Here is a 13,244-nt window from a genome sequence, read left to right as displayed (position 1 = left end):
TTGGTCCTCATGACGATCGTTGGAGTTAGGTTTAGAGAAAGTACAGAGTGGTCTTTACTGGGTTTGTGAAATTTCGCTGCTGCTTCAACATCCAATCTTCTAGCTATGGACATAATTGCCCATTATGACTACAATGGAATAAATATTGACTTGGAGTCCAGGCATCCAAACTAGAATTTGGATTTTGGCAGAGTTGATACAGTTTTTAGAAAACAGGAAAAGACACAGCAGATAATCTGTGTTTCATCACAGGTGTCTGTGATTTTCTGCATTGTCTTGAACCCTGTATCTGATCCTATTTGAGGCAGAGTGGGAAGGTTTTCTAAATATCTATCACACAGCACACATTTTCCTCAGCACCACATTCCACAAACAAAGGATGAAGAGGCTCTGATGGATAAAGGACAATGGCTCAGTTATTAATAAGGCAAGGCAAATCTGAATTTATCAAGCCTCTCAATGAGACTTTCTTTTGGCTGGATTATGGTTAAGGGGGCAACATCCATCAAAAGATTGAGTACCGATAATTTATTTTCTTCTTTAGTTTCTAAAGCAAACGATGGCACAGCGTCCTGAAGCAGGCATGCTAGGCCTGTGGCAGTAGTTGGGGGCAGCAGTAAAGCTCGTGATAGAGACACAAGCCAGGGTACTTTGCACAAGCATCAAGCCCTCATCACTTTAACTGATGCTGCATGCAGGTAGAGCTGGGCAGCAGTGACCATGGTCCCTCTACCAAGTATCACCATCATCACGGAACAGCCTTCAGTAGTCATGACTGCAGTGAAGGGGAATCCACTGAGACCTGCCACATTTCCATTAGCGAATAAGTATGTAAACGAGAGATGCCATCTACTGAAGGTGCCAGAATTATTCAATTTCTTATACACTGAGTGAGATGTTGAGCTTGATGCAGGTTATGATGATTGCCTTCTCATATATTTATTATGCCCATTTATAAACATATGCATGCATAAATGCATGCCATCCAACCATATCTATTAATATTTTGTTATATGTTAAATTTTTCAGTCAAGTACGATCTCTGTGCCTTCTATTCTTAACCTCAGCTTTATATTTTATTTTTATATTATCACTACATTTTTGGGTGGGGCAAGGGCACTACCATTTTTATCCATTTTCTTCCTTTCACTACATTTAAAATTATTCTGACTTGAAAACATTGATTCTTGTTGTATAGGATTGTTCTCTTGTATTACTCCTCAGGCCATCTTTGACATTCTCCTTCTTAAGAGCTCATATCCTTGGCAGAGAACAGACAGAGGATAAAACATTCATCAATAAATTTACATGTGTAGCTATGTACACCTCAGTATTCATTTTCCAGAAAGCAATGGAGGGACTCTAGATTGTAATTCTTTAAGAGCTTCTTCGTTTCCCACAACTAGCAGAAGAAGGCCAAAACTCTTGAAAATTGATATTCAAAGGCTTCCAGAGTCTGAGCTGACTTTTCCTTTCTATCATTGCCTTGGAAATTTTTACCAGGCCGACCCACTCTCTCTAGAAGCTAGCTCTTTTTTGTTTTCTGTGAAATGGTTTTCACTCATGGTTTGAGCCTTTTCCAGCTGTCTGTCTGCTCCAGATTTGTCTACTACATGTCTCTTCTGTCAGGCCTCCACGGGGACAGAACTGACAGGGCCTGAATGAACTCTTTCTACTTTGAACTCAGAGTCTACTCACCTGCACTGTAATTCAACAAAGACCCCTTGCTGTCCAGCTTCTTTTGCTCTTAAATGTTTACACTCTGTGTCCTCTACAGCCATGTAAGTTTTCAGTATCAGGGAGAGTGTCTTCTCTACCCTTGTGCCTTGGGAGTTTTCCATGATTCCAAGAGTACAATGGTGCTTGAATATGCTTATTACTTGCTTGATTGATTGAAGTGCATAACACAGGGGAAGAGGCTTGTGGGAGAACTGAAATAGCATTGAGGAGAAAGAGAAATGGCAGGAGGGACAGAATTTCTTTAGTTTTAACCTCAGGGTTTACTGCCAGCCACAGATAAGCTGTTATTACAGATAAGCTCTTCAGTCCCAAAACTCTTGCTCGCAGCTGCCTTGTCACCATTGATAACAGTGGGAGGGGAGTGGAGGGAAGAGTGAGTGGAAGAAGGATGGGGACTTAGCCACTGCCTTCCTCCCAGAAGCTTGGCAGGAGCCTTCTGTAATCCAGCACTCAGTCGAACCTTAAGCACCTTTGAAATGCTTCTCTGACCTCCACATCAGATAGGCACAGCCACTGGGATTCACTCTGAGGACTTCTTTTAAAATTAATTTCCAGTTACTTCATTACTCCAATCTCACCCATAGAGTTCTTTGCTTCATTTTCTGTTTACTTTCCCAGCTACTACTACAATTTTAATCTCCTTTTCTCTCCTGGCTCTTCTGTCAATTTGCAATTTTGCTTATGTGGGAACTACTTAGTTCTACTAGTGGTGCAGGCATTTAAAGGAGCACGTGGCCTAGATTATCTATCAGGGTCTCAAGGAGTTATGAAATAGTTTTATAGTGGGATACTGTGCTCTGTTAGGAAGTAAAGGAGGTTGTGTTTGCAAAGTGAAGTAGAGATGTGGACATTAACTTCTGGAATTGGGCTGTAGGGAGTGCTAAATCATTCTTCCAGTTCAAAAGTCTTTTTCTCTCCCCACCTCTTACCAATTGTATAGTGTAACTCTCTACCCAGCTTAAATTTATCAAGTATTTGTTGCTTCACCAGATTGAATAGATTATTTTACCTATCCAATTGGGTCCTTGGCCTTGAACAAGACTTCTGGGCACCCTGGAGTTAAGCCACCAAGGGCTTAATTGCTTCAAATATTTCCATTTGTTTGCAATTTGTATTTTGTTTGCTCCTGGTCTCTTGGGAGTTCTTTGTGCAGTGAGTTAATTGAAAGTGGCTAAAGCTGAATGAAGCAGCCTCACTTCAGGAGGCATCTTTGGGATCAATTTGAGAAGACTATTGAAATCCTTTTGCTTAGTTTAATAATTATCTCTGATTGAGGTAGGATTTTAGTCTGAGACTAATAGGAGATTCCAAAAGTTTCCCATTGGCTTTAGGGAGTAACAATTCCCTGAGCAATTAGCTGTTTCTGGAGGGTGTTTCTGTAAAACTGTGCCGCTGCTGATGTTAGGAAACGAGGTAGGAGTGTTGTGGGTGGGGACAGCACACTAGACAGAGAAGAAGGGAAAGATGGGGAAGAAGGGAAGGTATCAGAGTGAAAGATAAAAATGGTCATGAAAAGATATCCTACACAACTCGGTATAGAGGAGAACTGAATGGGTGTAGGTGTAAGAAAGTGAAGCACATTTCAGAAGTTTACAGGAAAATTGTGAGTGTATTACAGAAGAAATTCTCCGAGGTATATGTAACCCTGATTTTTTTTCTAAAGAACATAACAATGAATATTGGAAATAACATGGATGGGGAAAATAAATGGTAAAACTTTTTGAAAGAAATAGGAGTAGAATAGTATTGCATGTATCTTTTATAATTCAACTAGGAGAGAGGCAATGTACAAATGAGCGTATTGTCTCCGTGGAAATTCTATAAAGTTTGGGGACTCTGTATTATATTCTAGTATTATGATACCCTGCCTGATTCTTGACATTTCCAGCCTACAAGTTCTGGCCCAGATATAGATCATAAAGTTGAAAAATATTAATGTAACATAAGTCTTGCTTTTTTGTTAAGGTCAGTTTTAATTCGGTAGAGTCATTAAGTTCTTAAATGGTCAAGCGAATTTTTCAGCTTGGTATGGGAAGAAATGAGACCTTAGAATTCACTGTGTGCCTGGCACTGTGCTATTTGTTTACACTTAATACTAAGAACTAGGTCTTGAGGGCTTATGAGGCAGACATTGCACTAAAAGCTATGCTCTCCATTTCACAGTTGCCTATGCTTTAGATTCCAGAAATATAAAATTAAGATTAGACAATGATATGTGCAATTATATAAGCAAGACATATTCTTAGATAAAAGAGAAATGCATTTAAAATTAAAAAACTGACAGGTATCACAAACAAAACAAAATTGCAAACATCTCTTTCTATGTGTGGGCGTTCGTGCACACGTGCCCCTGTGCATGTGTACATGCATGCGTGCTCACATACATATATTTGAATATTTGTAGTTAAAATTAACTACATTGTTGCTTCATACATTTTTGTAAGACAATATTTTCTTTTTACTTTTGGCATGATCAATAAATATAAAAAGGCAAAATGAATTTGAAGGCAATGCCCAGAGAAACATGCATTTGCAGATCATGCCAATGTTGCGTTGACCTGAATAATGGTGAGATCTAATTGCTCTCCGCTTGCATACAATGACTTCCTGATCGACATGGATGGAGGGTTTGTCACTAGAACATTCGTCTCTTCAGGCAGTTTTGGAACTTCAGTGGCAATCTGACTCACTGATTTGTCTGGACATGCCAGACAGCATCAAGACAAGATACATCCATTGTGATAAGAAAACATGCAGTACTTCACAGATAATGCCACAGACAGCCTCCCATTTTAATGTCCTGGTTCACTGTGGCTTACTTATAGGTATTTGACCTATTAACATCAACAAGAACAGCCACAGAATTCTGGGAAGTTCAACTTTATGCACAACTCCCATTGAAAAATGTACCTCATGTTTACAACTGGAAACGTTACATTATTGAATACATTCTTGACAGGCTGCAATTTTTGTTTTGACTAGGCTTCATAAGAATCGAAGGGACTGCTTAGAATTTCACACTACTGATTGCAGGGAATTTCTCCACAGGCTGCCTTCTGGCTGTGTACATTTCAAACCTTGTTTCTCCTCCATTATCCTCACTTCCAGTCCGGGAACTGGAGGGCATGTTTATATAATATGACCTCTGATGCTGTGAAACAGTGGATGAGTTGACATGGCAAGAAGTACAAGCCTTCGGAGAGCTCTTTCCATACTAGATAGCTAACAGGAAGATCAGTGCACATCATTGCTTGTGAGCCACACGGTCTGTATCCCAGGAAATCAAAATGGAGTACATCATGTACTGAAAGTTTCTTTTACTAGATTTGCTATATATTTAACATTCAAGTATCATGAAAAAGTTCATAAGAACAGAGATAAGAGTTACTAGAAACTTTTTCTCACAATTTTACTTCAGTCTGTGGCCATATGAACATATTTTATATTCCTGCCTAGAGCCTTCTGAAAGCTCTACACAAGAGAGAATCCTTGAATCCTAATGTCCCATCTACTTGATAACAAATCCATCTTAACTTTGAGTGATTTATTCAAATTATTCAGGACAGATTTCAATAAAAATATTATGACTCAATTGTTCAACTAAATCTCAACATTGCTGTGTTGCTTTTAAGCATTTCTTCTATTTTTACCCATGGCCTGTTAAATCAAATCTTTTATGACTCATAGGATTGCAGTCATTATATAACCATTCCCTGTATGTGGAAGACACTCATTGTTGGAAACCTTCCTATATTCTGATGTCCTAACCCAGTGATTTGCCTAGTCAATAAATATGTAATGAATTGATTAAAAGCAAAGTAACAAAATGAACCAATTTGACTATTTTTTCCCATTTCTACTAAGTGTGTTATCATCAATACCAGGGACTTGGGGACTAAGTTAAAATAGATGAAATGTCCTTGAGTATTTGAAACATCACAGTGTGAATGATTCAGGACCTTATGATTCCATGTAGGTTTCCTACATGGGGTTGGTTGAATGCAAGTATAGTTGTTTTTGGAGGAACGTTGTGGTAATAGAAGTAAAAACAAAGACTACTATTTTAAATTCATTTCATTGTGTATATTTGATACTGACAAGAAGATGCTATGGTATGCAATTACATTATGGCATGGTTACTATGTTAAAGCAGATTGGCCTGTATCATTTCATGTAGGTACCTTTTGTGACAAGAGCAAGCTAATAACTACTTATTTAATAAAAATGCATCATATTTTACATTCGGACTCTAGACTTGTTCCCTTCATAGTTATGCTGTTTATAATCCGATCGATCAAACTACTCTCCCATCTCTGCCTCTTGGTTATTTTGCTGGCTAGTTTTTACCTCAACTCTACATAAGCCATGCTCATCTAAGGAGAAATCGCAATTGAGAAAATGCCTCTGTAGTATTTGCCTGTAGACAAATCCATAGGGCATTTTCTTAATTGATGATTGATGTGGAACAGTATTACCCCTGGGTAGATGGTTTTGGGTGCTGTAGGATATCAGGCTGAATAAGTCACGAAGAGCAAGCAAGTGAAAAGCATTCTTCCATGGCTTCTGCTTCAGCTTCTGCCTCCAGGATCTTGCCTTGAGTTCCTGCCCTGATTTCTATTGATGACAGACTGTGATGTGAAGTTGTAAGATGAAATAAACTCTTTCTTCCCTTGTCATTTTTGGTCATGGTGTTTCATCACAGCAAGAGAAACCCTAAGACAGAAGGTAACTATTGTCTATCTCGCAATGTTTGTATATCTGAGCAATTAATGAAATATTCGTTGTTTTTTTTAATTTCAGCTTTGTTTTATATGTCATAATGCTTTGATGTCCATTTATTCTGAGCAAAATGAAAAACTATCCTTTTGTTCTTATTTATTTTTATGTGAATGTGTGTGGTCTGCCTGTGTATATGCACATTTGTGTGCATGTGTGCTTGTGTGCAGAATCCAAGATTGAGTTCAGAAATTTTCCATGATGGCTTTTTTAACTTTCTATTTCTAGGTAAGATCTGTCAACCAAACCCAGACCTCACAGATATATTTATTTTTAAATATTCATTTTTCTGGGAACATTTTTCTTTTCTTTTATTGGTTATTTTCTTCATTTATATTTCAAATGTTAACCCCCTTCTTGATTTTCCCCTCCAGAAACTCTATCCTATCTTCCCTTCCCCTGCTTCTATGAGAGTGCTCCCCGACCCATTCACCCACTCCCTCCCACCTCCCTGCCCTGTCATTCCCTGTACTGGGGCATCATGATTTCACAGGACCAAGGGCCCCTTCTCCCACTGATGCCCTACAAGGTTATCCTCTGCTATACATGCAGCTGGAGCCATGGGTTACTTCATGTGTATGCTTTGGTTGGTGGTTTAGACCCTGGGAGCTCTGGCGTGTCTAGATGGTTGATATTGTTGTTCTTCTTATGGGGTTGCAAATCCCCTCAGCTCCTTCAGTCCTTTCTCTTAACTCTTCCTTTGGGGACCCTGTTCTCAGTCCAATGGTTGGCTGTGAGCATCTGCCTCTGTATTTGTCAGGCTCTGGTAGAACCTCTCAGAAGAGCAAGGCAAGTATTTTAAATCAAAGTCCATCTCTCTAGTGTGAAAAATTCTTTTGAACTTACTATTAGGTCTGTACTAGCTAGTTTTGTGTGTCAACTTGACACAAGCTGGAGTTATCACAGAAAAAGGAGCCTCAGCTGTGGAATTGTCTTCATGAGATCCAGCTGTAAGGCATTTTCTCAACTAGTGATCAAAGCGGGAGGACTCACTGTGAATGGTGCCATCCCTAGGCTGGTAGTCTTGGGTTCTAGAAGAAAGCAGGCTGAGCAAGGCAGGGGAAGCAAGCTGTAGGTAACATTCCTCCATGACTTCTGCATCAGCTCCTGCTTTCTGACCTGCTTGAGTTCCAGTCCTGACTTTCTTTAGTGATGAACAGCAATGTGGAAGTGTAAGCTGAATAAATTCTTTCCTCCCCAACTTGCTTCTTGGTCATGATATTTGTGCAGGAATAGAAACCCTGACTACGACAAATTGGTACCAGCATAGTGGGGTATTCCTGTGACAACTTGACCATGTTTTGGGGGAGGACTGTGGAAGGACTTTGGAACTTTGATCTAGAAGACCTATTGGGATGTTAAGAGCTTCTGTAGGAGCTTGGAAGATAATGTTGAGAACAGTGCAGAAGATCGAAGTCTGGCTGGTGAAATTTCAGAGGGAAGATTAAAGACTCTGATCAGGGCCATGTTGTTTTGATTGTGAAGATTCTGTGGTTTTGGTTACCTGGGGCTGAGAATCATCTCAGTAGTACCAGACCTACTAAAGCGAACCTTTGAGTTACTGGGACTATTGATGCTGGTCAGCTGGAGCTAAGAAATGAGTGGTGATTAAGAAGAGACCAGCATCATAGAGGTTAAATCTTCTGGGAACTGTTTTTGAGAGCACAAAGAGACTGTGCTCCAGAGATAGCAAAGGTTGCATCTTGTGGCTGGACTTGGTAATGTGTAAGGATCACCCAGGTGGTACTGGTTTTGAAGGCATGAAGGGGTCATGAAGAGCAGCTGAAGCTGGGCACCCTGAGAGGTTGTGGTAAGCCATTGGTGAAGGTGCATCCTCAGTTGCAATTGATGGCCCAGAACTGAAGGGGTCAGGCAAAGGAGTTGAGGCTTGGCACCATGAAGAGAGCCTAGGAGAGGCTATTGGTGAAGCCTAGATGTAATGGGAGACCCCAGTATATTGAAGATACCAGTACCATGGAATGATCACCAAGAACAACAGCAACAGTGTAGTGTGGATCAACCTGAAGTTAAACTCCTACAGAGGGCAGAGCTGGAGAAGTGAGGCCAGCCCTTTGGAGGATCATGTGTGGATCCCAGACATTGAAACAAGCTGTAGCATTGAAACTGCCTTGGGGACCCAAAGGTGTTAAAGATAGTCACGGGCTATCTGATGAGGAAAGCTGCTGACTGGGAGTGGAACCAACTCAGGAGAAAGAAGTTTGTTGTAGTCAACAATGATAAAAAAGGAATTGAAGATCTGAAGATTGCTTGAACATCAGACATAGAAATGGCAGAGTTTGAAGTTTGCCCAGCTGGTTGCCTGTCTTAATTTGGGGATTACAATTACGTGATTAGATGGATCTTGGTAGAGACTTTGAATTTTGGACTTTTAACATTGTTGATACTGCTATAGACTCTGGGGACTTTGGAAGTTGAACTAAATGTACTTTTTTATTATGCTAAGTTTAGTTGTGGACTCCATAGACTCATGTGTTTAAACAAGCCTATGGAGACCAGAAAGTGGGATGTGATGGTTTGCATATGCTTGGCCCAGGGAGTGACACTATTAGAAGGTGTGGCCTTGTTGGAGGAAGTGTGTCACTGTGGAGGTGGACTTGGAGACCCTTCTCCTAGCTGCTTGAGGATGGTCAGACTGGTCCTGGTTTCCCTCAGGTGAACATGTAGAACTCAGTTCCTCCTGCACCATGCCTGCCTGGATGTGGCAATGCTGCCTTGTTTCACCTTGATGATAATGGACTGAACCTCTGAATCTCTGGACCTGTAAGCCAGCCCCAGTTAAACGTTGTCCTTATAAAACTTACACTGGTCATGGTGTCTATTCACAGCAATAAGACCTTAACTAAGACAAGGTCCATTTTTTATTTCACTGTTCTGTTGTTTTGCTATTTTTTCCTAAGTCTAGACTATCTTGGCCACTATAGCTTTAACTATAATTTAAAATCAGAAAATATATTGTCTCCAATTTTGCTTTTCTATTGTTTGTGTTGTTTGGGGTATTTGAATTATATTTATAGTTTCATATGAATTTGATTGACTTTTCTATGTTAGATAAGAATGTCGTAATAATTTCCACAGAGACTTCATCAAATCCATATGTTTTGGAGTACAGCACAGCTATTTTAAGAATATTAATATTTTTTTAATATTCTCGATACTTCTAATTGCAAACAGTGGATATTTTCATTTACTTGTGGCTTCAATTGATCTTATCTGATCTTATAAATGGTTTTAGTGTATAAATGTTTCATGTTCTCGGTTAAGTTTATTACTTGGTAATTTAATATGCAATGTAAATGAAACTGTTTCCTGGATTCTTTTCGAAAGATGGGTCATTGTATTGAATGATCACTTTGTGACTAGCATTCTTCTAATGGTTCTTCTGAGGCATTAAGTCACTTATTCCTCAGGAGAACCTCACCAAATCCACACAGCACCCTAGTCACGGCAGCTAGACACTTGCCAAACTGGGGAACCTATTTTGTTATTCGCATATTTTTAAAAATATTACATCATCAGATAAATTGATCTTCTCTTTTGTTTCCTCTGTATTTTAATCCTAATTAGAGCAAATGTGTTTCTGTATCAAAGTGAACTGAAATTCTTACATGCCTTTAATATTATAATTATTGATACATACTATGTACAGGTTAATAAACTTTACTATGAAAGTTTCATCCATGATCATTTTCAGATTTGCTCATTTACACCATTTGAATATGATTTAACTTACTTTATGTGAGACCTTGGTTTAATGTCTAATGTACTTTATTCTTCTCTATAGTGTAAAGAACAGATTTAATTTTGTTTCCTCTTAATAGTTAATAGTTAATCAATCAGATAGTTAATCAGAAAAGCTTCTTTAAATATTTGTCTTTCTGTTCTAATAACTTAGATATCCATGTGAATATTGGATTATTTCTGAATCTTCTATACCTTTGGCCTATTTGTGGTGTATGTGTGTGTGTGTGTGTGTGTGTGTGTGTGTGTGCGCGCGCGTGCGCGCACATGTGTGTATGTGTGTACATCTTAGTACCTCATCATGTTGATTATTCAAGGCTGATAGATTTTTAATATCTGATGGTGTGAGTCTACCCTTGAAGTATATTATTTGATGTTTTTCTCCCATACATACATATCTTATTTTCCATATGAATCTTATTGAAATTTTGACACCATATCTTGCTTAATTCAACAAGCTTAAGGCTGCCCCTAGAAATAAATCCATGATACAATACTATATTTCTCAAAATGGAAGAGATATACAACCTTAAAAGGCATGTAAATAGGTATTAATCACTTAAGAAGGGTATAGAATTTGGTTTTTTAGATTGCTGGTTTTCAATTTCTTGAGTTCTTTATATATTTTGGATACCAGCCTTCTGTTGGATATAGGATTGGTGAAAATCTTTTCCCATTCTGTAGTCTGCCATTTTGTCCTATTGAGTGTGTCTTTGGCCTTACAGATGCTCTTCTGTTCCAAGAGGTTCCATTTGTAATTGTTAAGCTCAGTGCCTGAGCTGTTTGTATTCTGTTTAGGAAGTTGTCTACTGTGCCTTTGCATTCAAGGCTATTTTCCATTTTTCTTTCTATCAGATTTAGTGTATCCACTTTAAGTCTCCTAACTCCCTTCTCTGAGGCAAAAGAGAGGGAAGGGTAGGAGGGGAACTAAGAGGGAGGGATTGGGAGGAAAGAATGAAGGGAAAGCTGCAATTGGGATGCAGAATAAACAAATTAATACAAAGTAAGAGTATAGGAAATTTTAGGGAATGGTTTTACTTTTTTCCCCTCTAACATTTGAAACCTGTGAACAGTGGATGAACAATGTTAAAATGTTTTTGAAATTTCCGTATTGAGAGATGAGTTCTTAATATACAATATTACTACAGACATTTTTAAATTATGAGAAAGGAGCTGATTAAGATATTTCTTCCAGCATTCTGACTCAGTATATATTGATGACAGCCCTGACCATTGTGGATTGTGTCAGACCCTGGTTCTGTATTTTCTACCCTGATTTTAATTTCAGAAGGGAGATCTTGTTAATAATAAACTTCCATGAAAATTTAAAGAGACACAGCAGACATACTTGAAACACATGGAAATTTCGAGAGAGCACACCAAAATTGCAGTCTCCTTTCATTTCTCTAAAGCCTTATATATCAAATATTCACACTGGATTTTTTTCTTGCACACCTTAAATTATGAATGAAAAAAAAAGCGAACTAGTGGTACGCGGTTGCAAATTCTGCCTTATTTTTTACCTTTAAAAATATTTTTCTTCCTATGTGGTTTGTCTTTTAGTTAAGTTTTAATGGTAATTTTTTTGTTATAGCTGTGCTAATTATTGTATAATTATTATAAAATTTACCCTTTACAATGTGCAGTTTTGTTGTGTAAGTGAACTTATAGAATTATGACATCCTTATCATTGTTCAGTTTTTGAAATTTTTTATCACCACAAAAGAGGCTCTGTATCTATTCAAGTCCTGCTCCTCACCCTCCCCTCCCATGGGAGCCACCAATCTCTCTGTCACTGCTTATCTCTCCCTATTGTGACCATTTCATATGTATAGAATCATATACGATGCGATTTTTGTGACTGTTTCTGTTTTTGTTTAACCTAATTTATGAACGTGAGATACATTTTTATTTACTGACAGTCCTCATTTTATTCCAGTGAATTTTTCTGTGTATTTGTTACTGTGCTCATTGCTCTTGGAAGTGGAATAACTTGTATTTTATTATCTGTAATTATCTGTATGTGGGCGGGTATAGGTATGTGAGTGCAGGTGTCCATGGAGGGCAAAGGCATTCGATTTTCTCGAGAGGTGGAAGTCCGGGAGTTTGTGTGCTACTTGATATAGATGCTGAAACTACAAAAGCATCAAATACTTTCACTTATTGGGCTATCTCTTCAGACCCAGAAAAGGGAAAATGTACTAAATTTCACTTCTGAATTAATTGCCCTGAGTTGGGCCAGTCTTCACAGGTGAATGCCCTCATTAAGTTGTCCCATCAGACACTAGGTACTAATTTACAGGTCCCTTGGTTATCCTTACTTCAGATCAGCTGCCTACCAATTCCAGACTAGTTTCTGCCCCTCAGCACAGAAAATATCTGCCATGATAATGCACAGAACTCATAAATAAAATCCTATTTGTATGTTATTTTACAAAGAATGTAAATCAGGACTAGTCAAAAATCCAAAAATGGGACGGAAGGGAGATCATTATGCTCCCCCATGAGAGAATGTAGAGGGATCCTAACTAGGGAAGCTCACCAAAAGGGTGAGTCAGAAGGGTTTTGTTATTATTTGTTTTGTTTTTCTGTGTCAGTTGTTATGTGTATCTGTGCTTGCTCATGTGTCAGCAGGTACAAGCATGTAGAGGACTCCATACTTCTGTGTAGGATATATATTCACATACCTGGGTGTGGAATCCAGAGAACCACTTCAAGTGTTACCCTCAGGAACACCATGCATCTCATTTGAGACAGGATCTCTCCTTGGCCTTGAGCTCACCAGTTAGCCTTGATTGGCTAGAGGTCATCCTGTCTTGGTCTCCCCAATGCTGGGCTTACAATTGTGTGGTACTACATGTAGCATGTTACTTTTTATCTCTGAAGGGTTGAATTCTGGTCCTCATGTTTATGAGATAATCACTTCCAGGACTCTAGCCGTCCCTTCAGCTGAAGCTCAGAATTATTAT

The sequence above is a fragment of the Rattus norvegicus genome, chromosome 11, assembly GCF_021556685.1.
Source record: "Rattus norvegicus strain SHRSP/BbbUtx chromosome 11, alternate assembly SHRSP_T2T, whole genome shotgun sequence".
Lineage (NCBI taxonomy): Eukaryota > Metazoa > Chordata > Mammalia > Rodentia > Muridae > Rattus > Rattus norvegicus.
The sequence above is the reverse complement of the archived record's forward strand: the minus strand, read 5'-3'. Positions refer to the sequence as shown.